This window comes from Mizuhopecten yessoensis, unplaced genomic scaffold, assembly GCF_002113885.1.
Source record: "Mizuhopecten yessoensis strain PY_sf001 unplaced genomic scaffold, ASM211388v2 scaffold213, whole genome shotgun sequence".
NCBI classification, from domain to species: domain Eukaryota; kingdom Metazoa; phylum Mollusca; class Bivalvia; order Pectinida; family Pectinidae; genus Mizuhopecten; species Mizuhopecten yessoensis.
This window is the reverse complement of record NW_018403434.1, coordinates 46893-68966: the sequence shown is the minus strand read 5'-3', so window position 1 is coordinate 68966 and position 22074 is coordinate 46893. Positions and strand designations below refer to the sequence as shown.

Genomic DNA, 22074 nt, shown 5'->3' with positions numbered 1-22074 from the left:
TGATCAGTCCCCTCCTGAGCGGAGCTTTCCTGTGGAGCTTTCCTGTGAAGCATTCAACCTATACTGATCGGTCCCATCCTGAGGGGAGCTTTCCTGTGGAGCTTTCCTGTGGAGCATTACATCTATACTGATCAGTCCCAGCCTGAGTGGAGCTTTCCAGTGGAGCATTAAACCTATACTGATCAGTCCCCTCCTGAGCGGAGCTTTCCTGTGGAGCATTAAACCTATACTGATCAGTCCCCTCCTGAGCGGAGCTTTCCTGTGGAGCATTAAATCTATCCTGAGCAGTGCCATCCGGAGTGGAGCTTTCCTGTTGAGCATTCAACCTATACAGATCAGTCCCAGCCTGAGTGGAGCTTTCCTGCGGAGCATTAAATCTATACTGAACAGTCCCATCCTGAGGGGAGCTTTCCTGTGGAGCATTCAATCTATACTGATCAGTCCCGTCCTGAGTGGAGCTTTCCAGTGGAGCATTAAACCTATACTGATCAGTCCCAGCCTGAGTGGAGCTTTCCAGTGGAGCATTAAACCTATACTGATCAGTCCTATCCTGAGTGGAGCTTTACTGGGGAGCATTCAACCTATACTGATCGGTCCCATCCTGAGAGGAGCTTTCCTGTGGAGCATTACATCTATACTGATCAGTCCCGTCCTGAGTGGAGCTTTCGAGTGGAGAATTCAACCTATACTGATCAGTCGCATCCTGAGTGGAGCTTTCATGTGGAGTATTAAATCTATACTGATCATTCCCATCCTGAGTGGAGCTTTACTGGGGAGCATTCAACCTATATTGATCAGTCCCATCCTGAGCGGAGCTTTCCTGTGGAGCTTTCCTGTGAAGCATTCAACCTATACTGATCAGTCCTATCCTGAGTGGAGCTTTCGAGTGGAGAATTCAACCTATACTGATCAGTCCCAGCCTGAGTGGAGCTTTCCAGTGGAGCATTCAACCTATACTGATCAGTCCCATCCTGAGTGGAGCTTTTCTGCGGAGCATTCAACCTATACTGATCGGTCCCATCCTGAGTGGAGCTTTCCTGTGGAGCATTCAACCTATACTGATCCCTGTCTCATTTTTCTTGTTGAATCTCCTTGCATCTTTTAAAATTTATACATAGATACATAGTTTTGAGGTATGGGTAACTTCAAACAGGAGAGGAAATAATGCACGGCCAGACTGAGATTCAAACCTCGGACCCTCCGAATTCTAGACTAACACTCTACTAAGTGAGCTAACCTGGTTACCCAAGATGGACCCGGCTGGTTTCACTATTATCCTCCCTCCTTTTTCTAAGTCTTCACCCACAAAGACAACACTATTTACAACCCAGGTTCGGGTGTCCCCTTGTCAAGCATTAACCCAGTACTTAAAACAAGGGTTGGTCACCGGCAACAATGAACAAAGAGAAGTAAAAAGCACTGTCAGAACGGGATTCGAACCCGGGACCCTCCGAACTCTAGACCGATGCTCTACCAATCAAGCTACCTCACAGGTCGCCAGCAAATTAAAAGACCCCCTACAGTTCCACTACATGCTAATTTTTCACATATGTAATAGGAGAGGAATAGTTAGTGCCGTCGCTAGGGCTCGAACCCGCAACCCTTGGCTCTCCAGCCCGATGCTCTAACGCTGAGCTAAAGGGAAATTCCCTACAGCTGACGTTTGTAAGGCAACCAAATTAATCCACATCTTTTACACTATTCCCCCCTTTTTTCAAACACTAATCCAGGTTCTTTAACTCCCCGCCAAGGGTTCTCCTACCTTGAACAGGGAGGGTCAACGGCACCAATTTGTAATAGGAAAGAGAATTGTGTGCTTCCATCGGGGATCGAACCCTCGATCCCCAGGTTAGTACGCTTTATCACTGAGCTAAAGGAAAATTCCCTACAGCTGCCGCTTGTAAGGCAACCTAATCAATGCACATCTGTAACAGATATATACACCACTTAAATTTGTGAGAAAAGACACCAAACCATGTACCTGGTAACTGATCTAGCTCATGTCTACAGCAAAGCATGTAATCATGATGTTGTACTGCAGTATTTTAATATCCTCAACACAAACATCACTGACTTGTTTTACATGGAAGTTTAAGGTGACAATATGTAGAAGTGAGATGTCTGCTGACACAGGAGAAACTCCACTTCTGTATGGACCCCATTTCGTCTGACATTAAAGCTCAGTCTACAGTGTGTGATGGATAAGGACGAGTTTTTATCATTAACTATCACCTTCAGAAATCCCACGAATGCATCTTTTAAAAGAAAAATACAACTTTTTTTTGAAGTTTTAAACTTTGCATCATGAACAAAGTTTGCTCAACTTGAGTGAGATTTTAAATTTATATGTTAACCCAGGTGTAAATAAAAAGATGGACACTTATTTTGTGTTTACAACTCAACTGAACTGGAAATATAGGAAATGAGTTTACACAGAGATTTAATCCTACCTACTGTTCTCAGTAAAGTACAGCTTGTGTCCGATTAATCCTCTCGTGTATTTATATATCTGTAAGAAATATCAGTTGACCACAGTCCTGATCCATGACCAGTGTCAAGCTTCCCTGGTCCCCTTATTATAATAACCACCCAAGATATTGAATTCTATTGATATAGGATTTTATCAAAAGTTTTATAAAACAGTTTGATTTGAAGTCCAGCTGGCGTTATCTCCAGGCCTCCAGTCTGTACTAGGCTCATACACTTGTCCTCAAATCACACACCATCCTTTCATACTGGTAATATAACTCTCCCTATTTTGGAGGGAAACTTCCTATTTTTGCCCCTAAAATTAAACATTGTCAGCAAGATTTACTAAGCTATTTCTATATTCTAAGATCTAACTATTTCATCTGCAAGAAGAACAACTCAAAAGATGCCATTTTTAAGTGCTATTTTTTTCCCGCAGTGTGTATGTACACTTTTTATTCATGCTCTAAGTTTAGAGCAAGTGGAATCTCCTCCATGTAAACTTCCTACTGTTGATAGGTAGGCTTACCTGCATTCCTGCACCACACATCTGTATTTTGCACTCTTTGCTAGAGAAAGGAAACATATGTTCGATAGCTCGCAAAATATGTTTTCAATTACTGTTTGAGTTCAAAACAAACTTCATATTTTTTATTTCATATCAAGCTGATGAATCTTGTTCTGCACACACCTGTTTGTCTCCATATATTACAGGATCACACAGGTCCTATATCATACGTAATAAATCTCATCAGAACAGCAGTGCCATTATACTACATCATAATACGCTCAAGTGCAGTTTCACATATTATGATAAATGCATGTGATTTGTCTTACTGTATACCAGGAAATTTTCACTGCAGTTTAATTTTTACCTCGTCAGGGTGAATATATCATTACAGCAAACACATTGAAGTTTACCAGTTTTAATTTTACCATTTTAAAGTTTACCAGTTTTAATTTTACCATTTTAAAGTTTACCAGTTTTAATTTTACCATTTTAAACTTTATCAATTTTAATTTTACCAGTATCAAGTTGACCAGTTTAAAGTTATCCAGTATCTAGTTTACCAGTATTGAGTTCACCAGTTTTAAGTTTACATGGCAATGTGCAGGTGGGAATCCATCCAGCCACTGACAACACTCGACATTGCTGAACTAGTGATGAGGGTGTCCCAGGGTTACACTGCATTAGCAGTTGTCTTGTCCCAAGACTTGGCCTGGGGAATCCTGTGGTCTTCCCTGTGTACCAATGCACCTTCCCTAAACACCAGGACCTGGGGAAGCCCAAGCCTTCCACCACTAGGGTGCGGGTTTGAGGCCTACATGGGGCAGTCACCAGGTACTGGATGAAGGTCAGTGGTTTTTCTTCCCTGGAACTCAAGCTTTCCTCCACCACCAAAACATGGCACGTGCTTAAATGATCATAACTGTTAATAGGACTTAAATCACAAACCAAACCAAACCAAACCGGGAACTGGGCTTACATGATACCACAGGGTGACGATGTTGCCACTAAAAGTAAAATGCAGGTGGGCACTCATCTAACCACTGACCATGCTCAACATTTCTGACCTGGAAAAGCTAGCTTGCTTTAAGTAAGACATTGTTTCTCCATCTTATTCCTTGGCTGTCATGGTATACACCATCATTAAGGTTACCAGCTTCAAAGTTTTTCTGAATCAAGTATTCCAGCATCTACTATCTAGTAATCCTTACCAAGTTTATTACATCAAATTTTACTGAAACCAAGTTAACCAATCAAGTTTATAAAAGTACTGAAACCCGTATTTCCAGAGTTAATTTACCCATCACCAAAGGATCATTACTGATATCTTGTTTGCCTGATTATGACAGGGGTTTAATGTAGAGGGGGTTAACTGGCAGATCACACCTGCTAACTCCTCAAACATCAGTTGTACAGCTTTCCATGTGATTAGTACAGGTTCGTAAATCAAAGCTGGAGACGAGGGCCATGGTATGGTGCACAGGGGACATTCAGGGATATAGCAATGTTGATGATGAACACAAGGAATAACAGATGGAGTTAGTTAATGGCCTGGTATACAGGAGTACACGTACCCTAAACTGTGACAGAACTAAGACCAGTGTAAGGCTCCAGACAAGTAGGATCCAATCAACCAATGGAATGATACGGAAGATGTAATTTGGTGTGTAAGGCTCCAGACAAGTAGGTTCCAATCAACCAATGGAATGATACGGAAGATGTAATTTGGTGTGTTGACAGTAAAGTTTATTTAAATGAAGACAAGAGGTTAAATTACTATTACCTTATCCTTGCAAATCTGTAGAACATAGTGCTATTATTTCCTTATCAACACAGAGCTAAATTTGAATGAGGAGCCAGGTACTGGCAGGCCTGTGGTTTTTCTCCTGGGACTCCACCACCAAAACTTGGCATGTCCTAAAATGACCATAGCTGTTAATAGGATGTAAAACACAAACAAACCAAACCAAACTGAATGAGGAACAATTAAATCTCCTTAAGGATCCATGTCCTACCACAGCCAAAACACTAGAGAATTCCACTGTAGTCTTTTGTACATACAGGATTACCTCCCCTATATTTCATTTTGACTATAACTGTAGCTTGATATGGCCAGGACACTTCCATTGATTAGGAGCGCAGTTGCATGACAGGTTATAGGGACAGAGTGATGATCCAGGGTTCAAATCATGGTCTGGTCTCATTGTATTTTACACTCAGGTCACTGTTTTTGATTTTATCTGGTATATATATATATATTATTTGATTTTGATTTTTTTAAATTTATTAAAAGTCTAAATAGGTATGTTTTTCTTTTTCAGAAATTATCTATCAAAGCTATAGTTAAAGTCTGTAAAAACAGTTTCCAATGAATGCGTACAGTTTTTGGCAGTGGTACTGGGATCCTAAACAAACATAGCTGAAGGTTTATAACTTTACAATTTTCTTAAACTACTTGCAAATTGTAGCCTTACCACTGTTCTTAGTCATTATTGTAACCGGAAAGGAAAAATGCAACTTCCAAACTGGGATTTGAATCAAGTACCTCCAAATTCTAGAAGGATGCTTCAAAAATGAGCTACATGTACCTGGTTGCCAGCAATCGACCCAGTCCGATATGATACTGTGTTTACACTGACAGCTGTGTTGGAGTGCTCTTGTTTGATAATATAATGTGTACAATCTATACTATCATAATTTACTCCCGTACTTCTAATGCTTTTGATAATGTAATTGGCGTCAGATCAGATAGCAGAAAACCTTGATAGGCTCAATATCAGTAATGGTAAACAGAATTCTCTGATGATAAAGTTACCAAAGATCTACAACAGGAAGTGGGCATCGTTTATGTTTATTTATCTATACACTCACACCATCTTCAATGAATCAGAGTAAGGCAAACTTTATAATGCTGGTATCAAAATCAGTGGTCTTAACAAAATAATACAAGTTGTTTGAGAGAACACCAATTAGCTGTATGAAGATCAGTTATCTATGATACAGATAGTTCAAAGTCTACCAATTAACCATTATGAAGATCAGTTATCTATGATACAGATAGTTCAAAGTCTACCAATTAACCATTATGAAGATCAGTTATCTATGATACAGATAGTTCAAAGTCTACCAATTAACCATTATGAAGATCAGTTATCTATGATACAGATAGTTCAAAGTCTACCAATTAACCATTATGAAGATCAGTTATCTATGATACAGATAGTTCAAAGTCTACCAATTAACCATTATGAAGATCAGTTATCTATGATACAGATAGTTCAAAGTCTACCAATTAACCATTAAGTCCCTAAAGACTTCAGTTCTACACCTATTGACCCAAACTATTGATGTCTAGCTCATACTCTATTACGTATACGCCTGCAACCTCTTGGAAAATGAAGATACCATAGCTCTTGTTAGGCTTGCAACCTCTTAGAGAAGGAAAATGCCAGGCCTGTTTTTTAAAGCCTTGTTAGCTTGTGTTGGTTGATAAAGAAATGAAAATGTGCTGCCTTTTTTTTTTTAAATATCTGGAAATTTACAAATATTTTACTGTTTCTTGTTCTTGTGTCTGTATGTGTACATATTAAGTTATATCTTAAATTTAGGGTTAGGGTCTTAAAATTGAGTTTCAATATTTTTAAACATATCCTAGATAGTAGGATTGTGATATGCTACCATTAAGCTGACAGGACTTTGAATAAAACATGTGCTCCAAAAGTAACCCAAGTTCGAATAATCCTGTGTAACTATTTTTTGCCCTGCAAAATTTACCGTAATACAGGAGTGAGACGTCCATTTGGTGTTTTGCTGAACATATTTCCCACTTTTTAAAAAAAAAATCGAGCTCTGATTCATCTCTGAATGAAGTTGGGAAGATTAATATTCATGAGAAGGTATACAGCTGTGTTGTAATTATAACTTGTAATATTTGGTGTTTCCTGCTCATCACATTAGACAAGATGTGCAGTACCAAAAATTGATAAATATATTTGTGTAACTGTAGCTCCAATTACAAGGTATCTTTATATATACAACAGTGTATATATATTATATAGCTGAGGAATCAGACCTTATTAAAGCTGACAGTGCAAGTTAAAAAGCTTTCAATTCAGATTTATAAAAAAAAAAAAAATGTTCACCTTGTTTAGAGATCTTCCCCATCTCTTCCTTCTACCATTTCTAAGGGTGTGCCGACTGGTTTGACACTGGTAATGCGCTTTTTATACCCAGCGAGACCCATACTCATTGCCAAGCAAGGAAAAACTGAAATGTCGGCACTTCCTTATAAACGTAAGTCGGAAGATATGGGGAAGATCTCAAAACCAGATTTGATTTTTTTTTTTTTTAATCTCAATTTAAAGCATTTTAGCTTGCATTGTCAGCTTTAAGGTACATATTATAACCAATAACTGTGACTATCTCCCAGGATGCATCATACTGTTGATGCATGACCTGACTAATCTTCAAATCCAAGGGTTACACTCTTTCACTATCACCTATCATAAACCATATTTACACTGACTGCCTATCATAAACCATATTTACACTGTCTGCCTATCATAAACCATATTTACATTGTCCACCTGTCAATAACAACATATTAACAATAACGCCCCTATGTACACATTTAAATGTACCTGTCTATAATGACACATTCACAGTAGCCACTCTACAATAATGAAATATTTTACAATAACCTGTCTATAATGACAAGTATTTCATCATCACATGTCTGTTATGACAGGTATTTCACTATCACATGTCTGTAATGACAGGTATTTCAATATCACATGTCTATAATGACAGGTATTTCATTATCACATGTCTATAATGACAGGTATTTCACTATCACCTGTCTGTAATGACAGGTATTTCACTATCACATGTCTATAATGACAGGTATTTCATTATCACATGTCTATAATGACAGGTATTTCACTATCACCTGTCTATAATGACAGGTAGTTCACTATCCCCTGTCTGTAATGACAGGTATTTTACTATCACCTATCTGTTATGACAGGTAATTCACTATCACCTGTCTGAAATGACAAGTATTTCACTATCACCTGTCTATAATGACAGGTAGGTCACTATCACCTGTCTGTAATGACAGGTATTTTACTATCACCTGTCTGTAATGACAGGTAATTCACTATCACCTGTCTATAATGACAGGTAATTCATTATCATTTACAATAACCTGTCTATAATGACAAGTATTTCATCATCACATGTCTGTTATGACAGGTTTTTCACTATCATATGTCTGTAATGACAGGTATTTCAATATCACATGTCTATAATGACAGGTATTTCATTATCACATGTCTATTATGACAGGTATTTCATTATCACCTGTCTGTGATGATAGGTATTTCACTATCACCTGTCTGTAATGACAGGTATTTCACTATCACATGTCTATAATGACAGGTATTTCATTATCACATGTCTATAATGACAGGTATTTAACTATCACCTGTCTATAATGATAGGTATTTCACTATCACCTGTCTATAATGACAGGTAGGTCACTATCACCTGTCTGTAATGACAGGTATTTTACTATCACCTGTCTGTAATGACAGGTAATTCACTATCACCTGTCTATAATGACAGGTAATTCATTATCATTTACAATAACCTGTCTATAATGACAAGTATTTCATCATCACATGTCTGTTATGACAGGTATTTCACTATCACATGTCTGTAATGACAGGTATTTCACTATCACATGTCTATATTGACAGGTATTTCACAAACACCTGTCTATAATAGAAGGCATTTCACTATCACCTGTCGATAATGACAGGTATTTCACTATCGCCTGTCTATAATGACAGGTATTTCACTATCACCTGTCTATAATAACAGGTATTTCACTATCACCTGTCTATAATGACAGGTAATTCATTATCATTTACAATAACCTGTCTATAATGACAAGTATTTCATCATCACATGTCTGTTATGACAGGTATTTCACTATCACATGTCTGTAATGACATGTATTTCAATATCACATGTCTATAATGACAGGTATTTCATTATCACATGTCTATAATGACAGGTATTTCACTATCGCCTGTCTATAATGACAGGTAGTTCACTATCACCTGTCTGTAATGACAGGTATTTTACTATCACCTATCTGTTATGACAGGTAATTCACTATCACCTGTCTGTAATGACAAGTATTTCACTATCACCTGTCTATAATGACAGGTAATTCATTATCACCTGTCTGTGATGATAGGTATTTCACTATCACCTGTCTGTAATGACAGGTATTTTTCTATCACCTATCTGTTATGACAGGTAATTCACTATCACCTGTCTGTAATGATAAGTATTTCACTATCACCTGTCTATAATGACAGGTAATTGATTATCACCTGTCTGTGATGATAGGTATTTCACTATCACCTGTCTGTAATGATAATGACAGGTATTTCACTATCACCTGTATGTAATGATAGGTATTTCACTATCACCAGTCTAAAATGACAGGTATTTCACTATCACCTGTCTATAATGACAGGTATTTCACTATCACCTGTCTGTAATGACAGGTATAATCTATTAATCTATCAACTGTCTGTAATGACAGGTATTTCACTATCACATGTCTATAATGACAGGTATTTCATTATCACATGTCTATAATGACAGGTATTTCACTATCACCTGTCTATATTGACAGGTATTTCACTATCACCTGTCTGTAATGATATGTATCTCACTATCACCTGTCTTTATTGACATGTATTTCACTATCACCTGTTTGTAATGACAGGTATTTCACTATCACCTGTCTGTAAAAACAAGTATTTCACTATCACCTGTCTATATTGACAGGTATTTTACTATCACCTGTCTGTAATGACAAGTATTTCACTATCACATGTCTATATTGACAGGTAATTCACTATCACCTGTCTGTAATGACAAGTATTTCACTATCACCTGTCTATATTGACAGGTATTTTACTATCACCTGTCTGTAATGACAAGTATTTCACTATCACATGTCTATACTGATAGGTATTTCACTATCACCTGTCTGTAAAAACAAGAATTTCACTATCACCTGTCTATAATGACAGGTAATTCACTATCACCTGTCTATAATGACAGGTATTTCACTATCACCTGTCTATAATAACAAGTATTCACTATCATCTGATCATGACTGTAATGACAGGTATTACACCATCACCTGTCTTTAATGACAGGTATTTTACTATCATCTGTCTATTAAGACATGTATTTCACCATCACATATCTATAAAGACAGGTATTATCTGTCACCTGTCTATTAAGACAGATAATTCACTATCACATATATGTATAGAGAGGTATAATTTATTACCTGTCTATTCAAAGCTACATATTTTAACCTTCTCTCTGCAATTAGTGTTCATGGCGATATGCAGATACAGTATTAGAGTATCAATGTTTGAACATGTTCCGTACTGTACGGAGAGAGATGAATGGACTTTTGATGACCCTACGGTACCCGATGACATGTGATTTGTATCGTTGATGTGTGTACACCAGTGAAGAGAGCACTGTGTGACCGAGATCATTTCTATTCACGCCCCTCAGACGGAGATCAAGAGGTTCAGCATCCACGCTTTTCACTGATGCTTTTAGTGGACCGATATTCTTTGACTGGTACATGATTAAGTTCAGCTATACACAGTAACAAAAATGAAACGTGGAAATATTCGAAACAAAATCATCGTCCTTACCTTCCGTTTTAGTATGTCCAGCCTCCCTTTTTCGCGAGATCAGCTGCTCTCGGACGAGTACTTAACTGTTATACGTCTCCGTCTCGTCTACTGGCCATCATATACACACAACCATAAGCACGTGACCCGAGTAGCGGAACAATGCATCAGCTGATCAAAACACACACCATGCTGCGTAAAATATGTGGTTTTCATATATGTTCAGCCTATCTTCAGCATTAAAACATGGTCCAGAGTATAGGCCAGGTCGAATTTCACGGTTGATACCTCAAAATTAATGATATAGTAAAAATTTACCGTATTTTTCCCTACGTCATCGACATTGACCTAGTTTGGGTTCAAGGGTTATACGAATGTATTAAGTCTTTGTGTTATGATAGGGGGCCATAAGGGGGTAATACAAGAGCTGTTAACAGTTGAGTACGTACAGAGCAGTCGCTACCTGCTTTGAAATACAAAGGGGTGTGTTTTAACTTGACACACGACTGGTGTATCAAAGCCATACCTGTATTCGTGTCTGCGTGTATACGAACTGTGACGCGGTACTAAACACTGGTTTGTTTGGTCGATATATCCACAATAAGAAATATTTCTATACTTAGAACAGACTGTTTAGTCACTGATTTCCGTGTGTGGAGGCGGTGTTGCGTATGGTGATGTAACATAACATCACTCGGTTTCCAGACAAATCAAACATTTTGACTCATCATGACATAATTTGATTTTACCAATGTAGGCATGTGTAAACAATTAGCTGTACATTCATTGGCAGACTTACTAGACACATGCTGTCAGAGAACAAATTTAATTGGTTAGATATATGACTTTATCGTTTCTTTTGCTTTGTGCTGAGGAAATCCCTTAAAATCTTAAAACATTTTACGCATACATATTATCTATATAACGGACATTTTCATAATTATATCTATGTAAATATTGTTGAAACATAAGCGCGCATAACACGTACGCCCACCCACAGTGAACACATTCATGTAGGTACTCTATGTTATAAGGACATGTGTCATTTTACCTCAGTAGTATCCTTAATAAATAAAAAATGAATTTTCATTAATATTGATTTCGCCACGAAAAACAGAGATGAAGACAAAAACTGTGCCGAAATGAGCTGAAAACTTTGCTGCACTAATTAACACATTACGATCCACACTGTAGTTAGTACAGATTTAAGATGTATCTAGTCGCTCAAGGATATATACTGCTAAATAAAACATGAGATAAAAGGAATACTTTAGATTGAACATTTTAATCAAAAAATTAATGGGAGGTGTCACTTAAATTTGTATGTGTCAGTGGGTCATCACGGATAAGTTTGATTTGTTTTGTAGAAATGAAGTCTAGGGTTATGTCATTATTGGATCAATCAGTTTTATGGAAAGGAATGAGGGGCCCGGAGTAAAGTTGAGAAAAGCTAATACGGTATTTTATTTAGATGATTACAGAAACTAGAGTTCTTATGTTCAATTTTTTTATATGGTAATTACAACTACACGTATTCTTCTTGGTTATATAAGCTGCGACATTTCAAATTATATTGTTTAAGTTTTAAACAGCATCTAAAATTTAAAATCTATATATATATATATATATATAAAGGTAGAAAGTGAAGCCCCTTGTCATGGCCTATGCATCGAACAAAAGGAGTGGAGCGGCTGAAGTTTGGTCCTTTTGAGTTACTGGGCACCAGTGATCTACGTTTACAATAAAGGTTACATAAAACATGTTATCACCGCCATGCTAGTCTGAAAATGGAGTGCAGCTCCTTGAAATTTCAATTGTGTCGTAGAAATCTAGTTAATAGTCCTTAAATATGTTCAAGTACGGAAAGAACGATATCTGTTAACATTGCCGCCTTTTTTCACAACGCCGTGTACGTGTCTTCACTGAGATAAATCGTCCAATTTCAATTGAATTACTGCTGTTTGGCGATGATGAGCTGTCAAATTATTAAAATGCGTCAATTTTCTCCTGTACTAAAAATTTCAATGTCGGCTCTTGAAGATTTGAATGAGATTTTCTCTATTTCAATATATACCTCTAGATCTTTTTATCATCATTTTACACAGATTATATCTGAGCTACTACCCTCTCTATCCTATCCTGCTCTAGCCTATTTCCCTTTTTACATCTTTCTCGAATATCCGTCATAAATCATGTAGTCCTCAAACATCGTTTTTATTTCCAGCTGAAGATGAATTAATATAAGTTGTAAAACTTGATTCCAATTCCTATTTGAACAATACATATAGCTTATATTGCTTTATATCATAATGTAAATGCAAAATGAAATGAAATAGGGTTTATGTTAAACATATTTTCAAATAGAATTTACATATAGCTGTTATGTAATGTGAAATTAATGTCCCTGGACATATTTTGGTTTCATCGTTCATATTTTTTTATAATGACTTTTTTATTGTCCGGGAAATCTTCAATTTACACACATTACACAAATTACATTCTCTCTCCTCCCAACCCCATCCCCCATTTTACCGAGTTTTATCTCAACCCAAAACGCCTGCGCATCAGGATATACCCAAACACTTGTGCACTCATTATATACAGGTTACTATACGCAAGTCGTACCTCTCCGAAACGTAAGGCCGCGCTGATAACCCAGATACAAACTATTTTCAAATTGTCTCATTAATATTCAGAGTTCGGTGCGGCTCCCTAGCGACACGGGTATCTGTTACACGTGTATTTTCCACCTTTGATCGAATATAAACAATATCACACACACATATATATATATATATATCACTGACATAGCTGATAGCACGAATCATTTACACCCACACAATAAACACAGCGGGCACCTGAGTTTATAAAACAGAATATTAAAATGGAGAAACAAGAAAAGTATCAAGAAATATCATACACTTTATGATAAAGTTAATCAGCAGGGTCAGAGTATTCATGAACATGATTATTAATCTCATATTTTGTCAACATTTCTCAGTTCCCTTTGAGGAAACCAGTGTAACAGATCACAGGTACCTGAGAATGTGTAACAGTTATATTTGGACCTAAACTAAGTTGTTCGGAGTAATTTTACATGTTTTAGGGGTCAAGATCGACTTTCGGTAAAAATGACACCCCAATGATCATATCTACGAGTGTCATTTTTACCGAAAGTCGATCTTGACCCCTAAAACATGTAAAATTACTCTGAACACCTTAGTTTAGGTCCAAATATAGCTGTAACAAATTATCATGTCCCTTTGTAACAGGTCACTCCATTGGGTGTCGAACCCGGAACCTCTGATTTACTAGTCTTACGCTCAGTTCCTAGAAAGAGTTAACGAGGGATGCTCTTTAGCTGAGTTGAGATTTTTTACTAATAAATTACCATGGCAACAAAAGAAATTGGTGATTACATAAAAAGGTTCCAATCTTTATTAGCTTGATTACGTATCCAGCTCCGAGGAAGACCGCAGAGAAATGAAGCAATATAGTCTAACGGGAGATAACTCGTAAAATTTGAAAATTTTATGAAATTGGGAAATTTTACTCGAGATGATAGCCTCCTGAAAGTTACCTATCTGGGGCGTAATTAAGATATGGTTTGTTAACAATTTACGATAACGGAAATCACTCAGTTGGAGTTATAAATGTGTTATTGTGCGACAGATAATCTGAATTTTAGTAGATAATAGTGAATATCCTTTTTACCGAATTGAACAGTTTCTGTTTTTAATACAATCTCTGACGAACAGGGAAAGTTGAGTAATTGCTGTTCGAAACATTTGTCAACCAAAGCATAATAACCACTAGTGAAGGTGAAACTACAAAGACAGATCCCCTTGAGGATTTATATGTGAAGCATCTCTTTTTATTATTTCAGCCTACAAAACAATATCGTATAGGATAAAAAGTCAATAAAACACAAGAATACCCAAATTATTTTTCGAAGTTAGGTATCCCTATCCTCGAAATTCCAGAGGTAACGCCCACTTACATGTACGTTCTGTGCAGAGAACGTTATCTGAGCCTAAACCCCGTAATTGCATGGCAGGGGTATCCCAAACGTAGTGAACATTACTGCGAGAAGAATTGACCACGAGGCGAACGCATGTACGTTATGTTTCTGTTAATATATCAATCCGTTAATCAAATGTTTATTCCAAAATCATTCTGTTGATAGAAAGGACTTAATTATAGTATCCATCATTTCGTGATGCTAAGTCAGTTAAACTATGTAGTTTGAAACTTTGGAAATTTTCACACAGTAGCAATTTGTTAATTCATTTTAGAATTTAGAATTATGCTTTATTTCTTCATTGATGATTAAAGACACAAAACTTGCTCAAAATCTCTCTGAAATGTACTGTAAAATAAATTGTAATAAAATCAATAAAACAAAATATGAACAGTCTTTCGCATTTTATGTACGTTAATAAATTGTTAATACAATAAAGAAACAACGGCAGGATTACAATGACGTACAGATATCATCCACACCCACTGGTACTAGCTGTAACCAAGCTATAGAAATTAATATAATAATCTTTTTTTTTTACTTGTAAGATCTCGGAGAGCTCGAACTTTTTAATTTTGTTTTTTAAAATGGAAGTTCCACGCTTGTCAATATATGGAGGAATGAAATATTATCTAACTTTGAAACCGGACCCAATGTTCAAGGTTAAGCCGACTATCAAATATTTAGACAAAAGGAAACAACGTCGTCGTAGGGAATTGTAGTGGAAAAATGAACTTATAAACGGGAAAGATCGGAACATTGATTGATAGATGTAAACATCAAAGTACTGAAAAAAAAATTTGCGAGGAACATATTACTAAAAATAGCCTTAAATAAAATTCCATTTATCGCATAATGAATGTTGCTATTTCAAACGGTGTATTTACTATTATAATAAACACGGCAAATACAACTACGCTTTTTGTACAGCCTATTGACAGTGTCTAGTCTAAATAGACACCTGGTATGTCCTAACCACCTCGACAGCATTTCACTCTGGATCTGATGTGATGTCTTCTACCCTTGCGATATCCGAGTTCACAATGTCTGGAGGGCATCTGCCATTATATGTCCTCTATCAGGCTATATATAGCTAACACTGACAGGATCCGCAACAGGCCAGTTGACATCTGAAGCATTGTTCGTTTGCATAAAATTGTAATATTTACAATTAAGAATCAACATTTATACCAGGTCATTTAACCGTTAATGTATATATATATATAAAGTAATTACTTTTGATACGTTGGTGTTTATCGATCTCTTATTTTCCAACTACATGTAGCAGTTATCGTTCTTAGTATATGGCTAGCAGTTTTATAACGATAGTTCACGACTCGCCCTACAGATAGCACACCGCCGATGGGCCAACGTTGGCCCAACGTAGGCATACAACATTGGCCCAACAGCTTTTTGTCCGTTGACCCAACGTTGGGCCACTGTTGGCATAACATTCAGTTGGCCCAACGTTGGTCCATTGTCTGAAAATATTGTTGGCCCAACGTTGGGCCAACGTCTGATAATGCTAAAATTGTACTTCTGTACCAACGCTCGAACACCCCGCCCGGTATATTTTACATTTCTTTCCGTTTTAAATACGCAGTTTAGCGATTTCGTTTTGTATTTCAATCAAACAAGAGTTCCTTTCCCTGTAAATATGCAAATCGGGATCTGGAATTATCCAATCACGATTTTCATCACTCTACAATTATGTCACATGGGCAGATGGTGCGAACAGGACATGGTGCTAAACAACCAGAATTCGAATTGAAGTGATTTAAAAACGAGTTGTCAATGAAAATAGAATGTAGATCTTATATTATATTCAACTTTATCATTTACACGTCATACTACTCGTAGATAATTGCAGATACATCAGTAACTTACTTTTGTCAAGACATTGCAACACGTACCCGCTTACAATTTTTTCCCGCTAATCTGCATTCAGAACGAGGCTATACCGGATATCCGTTAGACTATGGTTGGATGATCAGCTAATTTCCGACCGTGGGCCAACGGCGCGATGCGATCGTTGGCTATTCAGCTAAACTCCACCGTTGGGCCAACGTCGATATGCGATCGTCGCATCGCCGTTGGCCCGACAATGTCGTGCTATCTGGGGGCCATAGTCGACTTATTCTTAAACCACAGGTTCTAGCCTTTGAGATGCTTATACTGACTCCAGTAACCAACTTCTTTTTATCCTATGTTTCTCCGTGAATTTGTAAGCGTAGTCCTCCCACCTTAAAACACATGGAAAACACAAGACCGATGAGAGTCGATGCCTTTTACGTACTTTCATACTAAGATAAGATTCGAAGGTTTAAATATTAACCAGAGACGCAATTAAACAGTATAGTATACAAGTGTGTAACTTGACATATTAATTTGAAATTTGTAGAATCCTCTGGCCCGAAACTAGACTAAGACATGTTGACAGACAGGTCTGGTGTGTCTGTCAAAATGTCTAAAGACTGGTGTCAGGGCCAGAGGAAATGCCGATAATATTTCAATGTTTGTATTGTTATGTTATAGAAACAGCTATCTGTAGCATCAGTAAATGTGAGGTTGATAACACTAATGTGAAGTAGATAGGGTTACAATATCTATACAATACTAGTTAATTATGAACTTGCTCATTAGCATTGTCATGACTTCCTGGTCTTCTCAAAGAGATGGTCAAACATCGGGTACACACAAGCTAACGTTTAGTCAACGTTTTGCCGATTTTTGAACGTAGACCCAACAGAGCGAACCTCGTTACCCCCACCGTTGAGCCATAGTGATTATAGACATGACGATATAATCGGCTTTATAATTAATGATCTTTTCCGTAACTTAGTAAAAACTATGATATCATTTAAACGTATCTGATTGTTTTATTTCAGCAAATTGATAATTGAATTAATGTAATATTGTTACTTACATTACAGTTGAATAACGTTATTGGTCACGCTTTGGCGTCTGTGTATAGTTTGTTTGTTTTTATTGTTGCTTTTGTTTGTGCTGTGTGATTAAAAAATGATTAAATAAAATAGATATCAATCAATTTTGTTAAGACATTTGTGATAAGAGTTAGGGCGACTCGACCAGCCAAGTTATTTAATTCTGTTTGTGTGAAATTTGGCATCAATCATCGTGACGTCAAACATAAATACTTACCTGGTAGGCTACATAACCTTTTAGAATCCGTACTAACACAGATAAATTAACCACATTCATTTCGTGATATGGTTAACTTGATTTGTTACAGTTTTTCATATGTTTCTATATTATTCCGTGTCTAATCCACCATCCGAATGGTATGTGAATATGACTGAGGATTTCGTCGACTGCATAATGATACACAAGGTCCAAGTTTAGATCAGTTTGTATAATAAATAGAAGGGGAGTAATAACATCACACCAATACTTTGCTTTGTTATATAAAAATGTGTGATGAACGACCTCAACTTTAATCAAATAAAAAGGAAATACGGAGACAATTTCAACATTTTACTGACACAGACCCAGAATCACTAATAACATACTATTGCACAATGATAGACATTTCCTCAATCTTTATCGAGGAGGTACCAGGCTGTTTCATAAGGGATCTCTTTGTGGGGGGGAATTTGAATCCAGACCGAAACTATAAAAAGGCAGATGTGATACTTAAACAACTAAAACTAGTTCAGTTCAAATCTTTATTACTTTAAATCTCGCGGTTTAGCAGTACAGTGCATGCTTACGGTGCAGACACTATGAAGTACAAAGATGTATACAACAACACAAATAACACAACACACGAACACACAGACAACGCATACACGATCAAACCGATAGTGTGGAGAGTCATGCCCCTTTTCTGACTGGTTGAGACATCTTTGTCAATCATTATTTCCACAAGATCTCCCATTTCGTCTTTGAAACAGCCTGGTGAAAATGACTGTTTTTATTATTTGTTGTTGTCATCCATTCTAAAAATATACCTTTGCATTGGGTCACCACAGTATTGAATAATATGCTGACAACAAAATGGATGATTTAGAGTGTAACAAATAATCCATATTTTCAATTTAAGATATTGTAAAGATCGAATTATTAAGCTTATGATTGATGTAAAGATATTTTGATACATCAGATTTTAATATTATAAAAGTAACGTTCCACCGTATATATGTATACTGTGCTTTTCCAACTACATGTAGCAGTTATCGTTCTTAGTATATGGCTAGCACTTTTATGGCGATAGTTCACGACTCGCCCTATGTAAATATGACGGCATTGTTTTCTTCTGTCCAAGTCACAGGTTCTAGCCTTTGACAGGCGAGACCGCTTATATCTACCGCGGCTACCAACTTCTTTTCACCCTATGTTTCTCCGTGTATTTGTAAGCGAAATCCTTCCACCTAAAAACGCTAGAAAAAATACAAGATCACTGCGAGTCGACGTCTTTTACGCACGTAACTTACATACTAATATAAGATATCAAGGTAAATACTTGACCAGACTAAAGTATAGTATAAAAGTATGTAACTTGACATATCAATTCAAAATGTGTAGAATGTATAAGATGCCGTAGTACCAGACCTATACAAACATTGAAATATTATCGACATCTTTAGCCCGAGTTCCCTCTGGCCCTGCCACCAGACTAAGACCTTTTGACAGATAGGTCTGGTGTGTCAAAATGTCTTCAGACTGGTGTCAGGGCCAGAGGAAACTCGGGCTTAAGATGCCAATTATATAGATTTCAATGTTTGAAGTGTTATGTTTCTTAATTAAGAACTTGCTCATTAGCGTTATATGGCCATGATATCATATCAATAACTAAACCGTTATAATTATATCCCTTTTATGTGAAGTTTTGCAAAGTGCTTTATTTTAAAAGCCAAAACTCTGTTGATAATTTACTAATTATAACCTATTTTTTCATTCCATGGACTTCGTTGTCAACCTTTAATGTACACTACATTAGTGTATATCATTAGCAATGTAAATTGTATGTATATAACACTATAACAGTGTTTTAACCATATCCCTTAGTAACACTGGTGTGATATACAAGGGCTCATTTACTATCTGTAAGTTTGTGTTTTAGATTACAACATTTTAAATTACTATATGACTGTGATATTACTATAAACTGCATTGTTATTCTGTGAAATAATTCTTAATGTATTCACTAAATTTAACATGTATGTACAGTATGTTGATGTGATACGATTTTGTCAATGGTTTTTATTATCATTATTTGCATTCTTTTGTTAATCAGTTGGTTGTAAAAGCCTTAAAAGGCTTGTGTTGCCATGTTTATAAATACATAAATAAAGATGACTTGACTTGACAATGATTTCCTGGTCTTCTAAATAATAACATCAAACATCGGGTACACACAAGCTTACGTTAAGCTAACGTTAAGTCAACGTTTTGCTGATCTTCAGGTCAACGTCGAGTCAACGTCACATGCCAACGTAGGCCCAACAGAGCGAACATCGTTACCCCAACGTTGAGCCATAGTGATTATAGCAGTGACGATAAAATCGGCTTTATAATGACATTTTCCATAACATAATCAAAAATATAATATAATTTAAACGTATTTAATTGTCTTTATTTCATTAAATTGATAGTTGTAATAGTGTTCCTATATAACATCGCATTACAGTTTAATTACGGTATTGGTAACAGGTGGTTTGTATAGTGTTGTTTGTTTGTTTTATTGTGTGTTTTTGATATAGATAAACATCTTCACATCAAACGAAATAAAAATTGATTACCTTGATTTAATTAATGGTTATGTTTCACTCAAAGTTGTTCATTTAATGTATTCATTACTGCGGCACTTGGATATAAACTTATGCTGCCGGTAGCTTCTTTATTATTAGCCAAAAGCCCTTAAGTTTATATGTACAAACATATATACATATAACATTCTCTAAATATATTTTGAGTAGACGGGAGTGTGACATCACAGTATACATAAAACACCGTTCAATAATGTGCATATAACAATACTTAATTAGCACATTACAGTTATGAAACACCACAATACATTCACCTTAAATTAACGCCTTTTAAATGCTAAATATAAATACTTTCCCAAATTGGATAGCTCTTTATTCCCTTCTGTTCGTGCGAGTCTGTTTTCCATATTAACCCGGAGAAAAAAATAGGTAGGACAATCACTGTTGTTTTTGTTGTGTTCATTGCTGAAAGGTGTTATCTCCTATTTATATCTTTGTTCTGTGATTAAAATATATCAATAAAATAGGTATCGATCGATTCTGTAAAGAAATTCGTGATAAGTGTTAGGCTGACTCGAATGTTTAACTAGCCAATGCAAGTGATATAATTATGTTCATGTGAAATTTAAGTCTGGACACTCTTAGTAACTGTAAACGTTTAAAGATAAGTAGATATTTAATTCCTTTAACACATTTGTTTAATTAAAACTTTTCCTTATTGGATTATACACCCCTGCAGGTCGGGGTTCGAGAAAAGAATACACCTGCTGTTACCCACTGCATGTTTCGTAAGGACCGACAAATGTGGGAAACACAGCAGAATTGTGGATTTACTTTGGTGTCCTTTATTTGGGGACATAAAAGCAATAAAAATAAATCAGCTGCACTCATCGCAATATTTCGGACTTTGTATTTCCTCTACTTGGTTGGTTGGTTGATGGGTTTATAGATTCCTTTTCACGGGCAGAGCCCGTGTTCTGGCGTCTTGAGGGGGTAAGTCTCCAGCTTACCGGGCCCTCGGTGATTCAAAATGACCTTGCCCGTCAAGATCACGCCCTAAGGTCGGTCAGCTCCTTAGATGCGGATAGGCTGTCACAGTTACATACAGCACGTATACGGGAGCGTGGAACACGTCCTTTAAACAGCTTCACTGTCCTCCTATGTCTCTCTACTTCCAACAACTAGAACACCATAGCCACATGATCAGTACTGTTTCCAGTTTCTACTCCTTTCTGTATTTTTACAGTGATGTAAATGTTGCCCATTCATAACACTTACAGCACAGGACAGAAAAAAACCCACACCTAAACCATCCTCAACATTTCAGGCTTACGTTTTACTTCACTGATCCTTTGAATGTGGGGCCTCCTTGTGGATCGTGAAATAAGACTACATTTTTTTGTAGTTCAATTGTTTTACATCAATCGAAAGAATCACGCACAGCGTCACGTAAAAATTATCGGAGTTGAAGTTTGTTTGTTTTAGTTTAACGACCCATCGATAATGGTCATTTAGCGCAAGGAAAATATTTTAGTATTTGGCAACCGTTTGAGGAACATACAAAACCACGCATATCTTTTCAAATCAGCAGCAGTGCAGACCTAG

The 22074-nt window shown here is 36.6% G+C and overlaps 1 protein-coding gene across 2 annotated transcripts in view; it reads right to left on the bottom strand.

The window, feature by feature from the left end:
* The window catches only part of LOC110464986 (monocarboxylate transporter 7-like), a 60803-nt gene extending 49751 nt beyond the window's left edge, over positions 1–11052 (bottom strand). For both annotated transcript variants that reach the window (XM_021520641.1, XM_021520561.1), the window contains exon 1: positions 10741–11052. The gene's annotated coding sequence lies outside the window, so the exon portion shown is untranslated. The remainder of the gene's footprint in view (positions 1–10740) is intronic.
* Positions 11053–22074: the final 11022 nt, after the last annotated feature.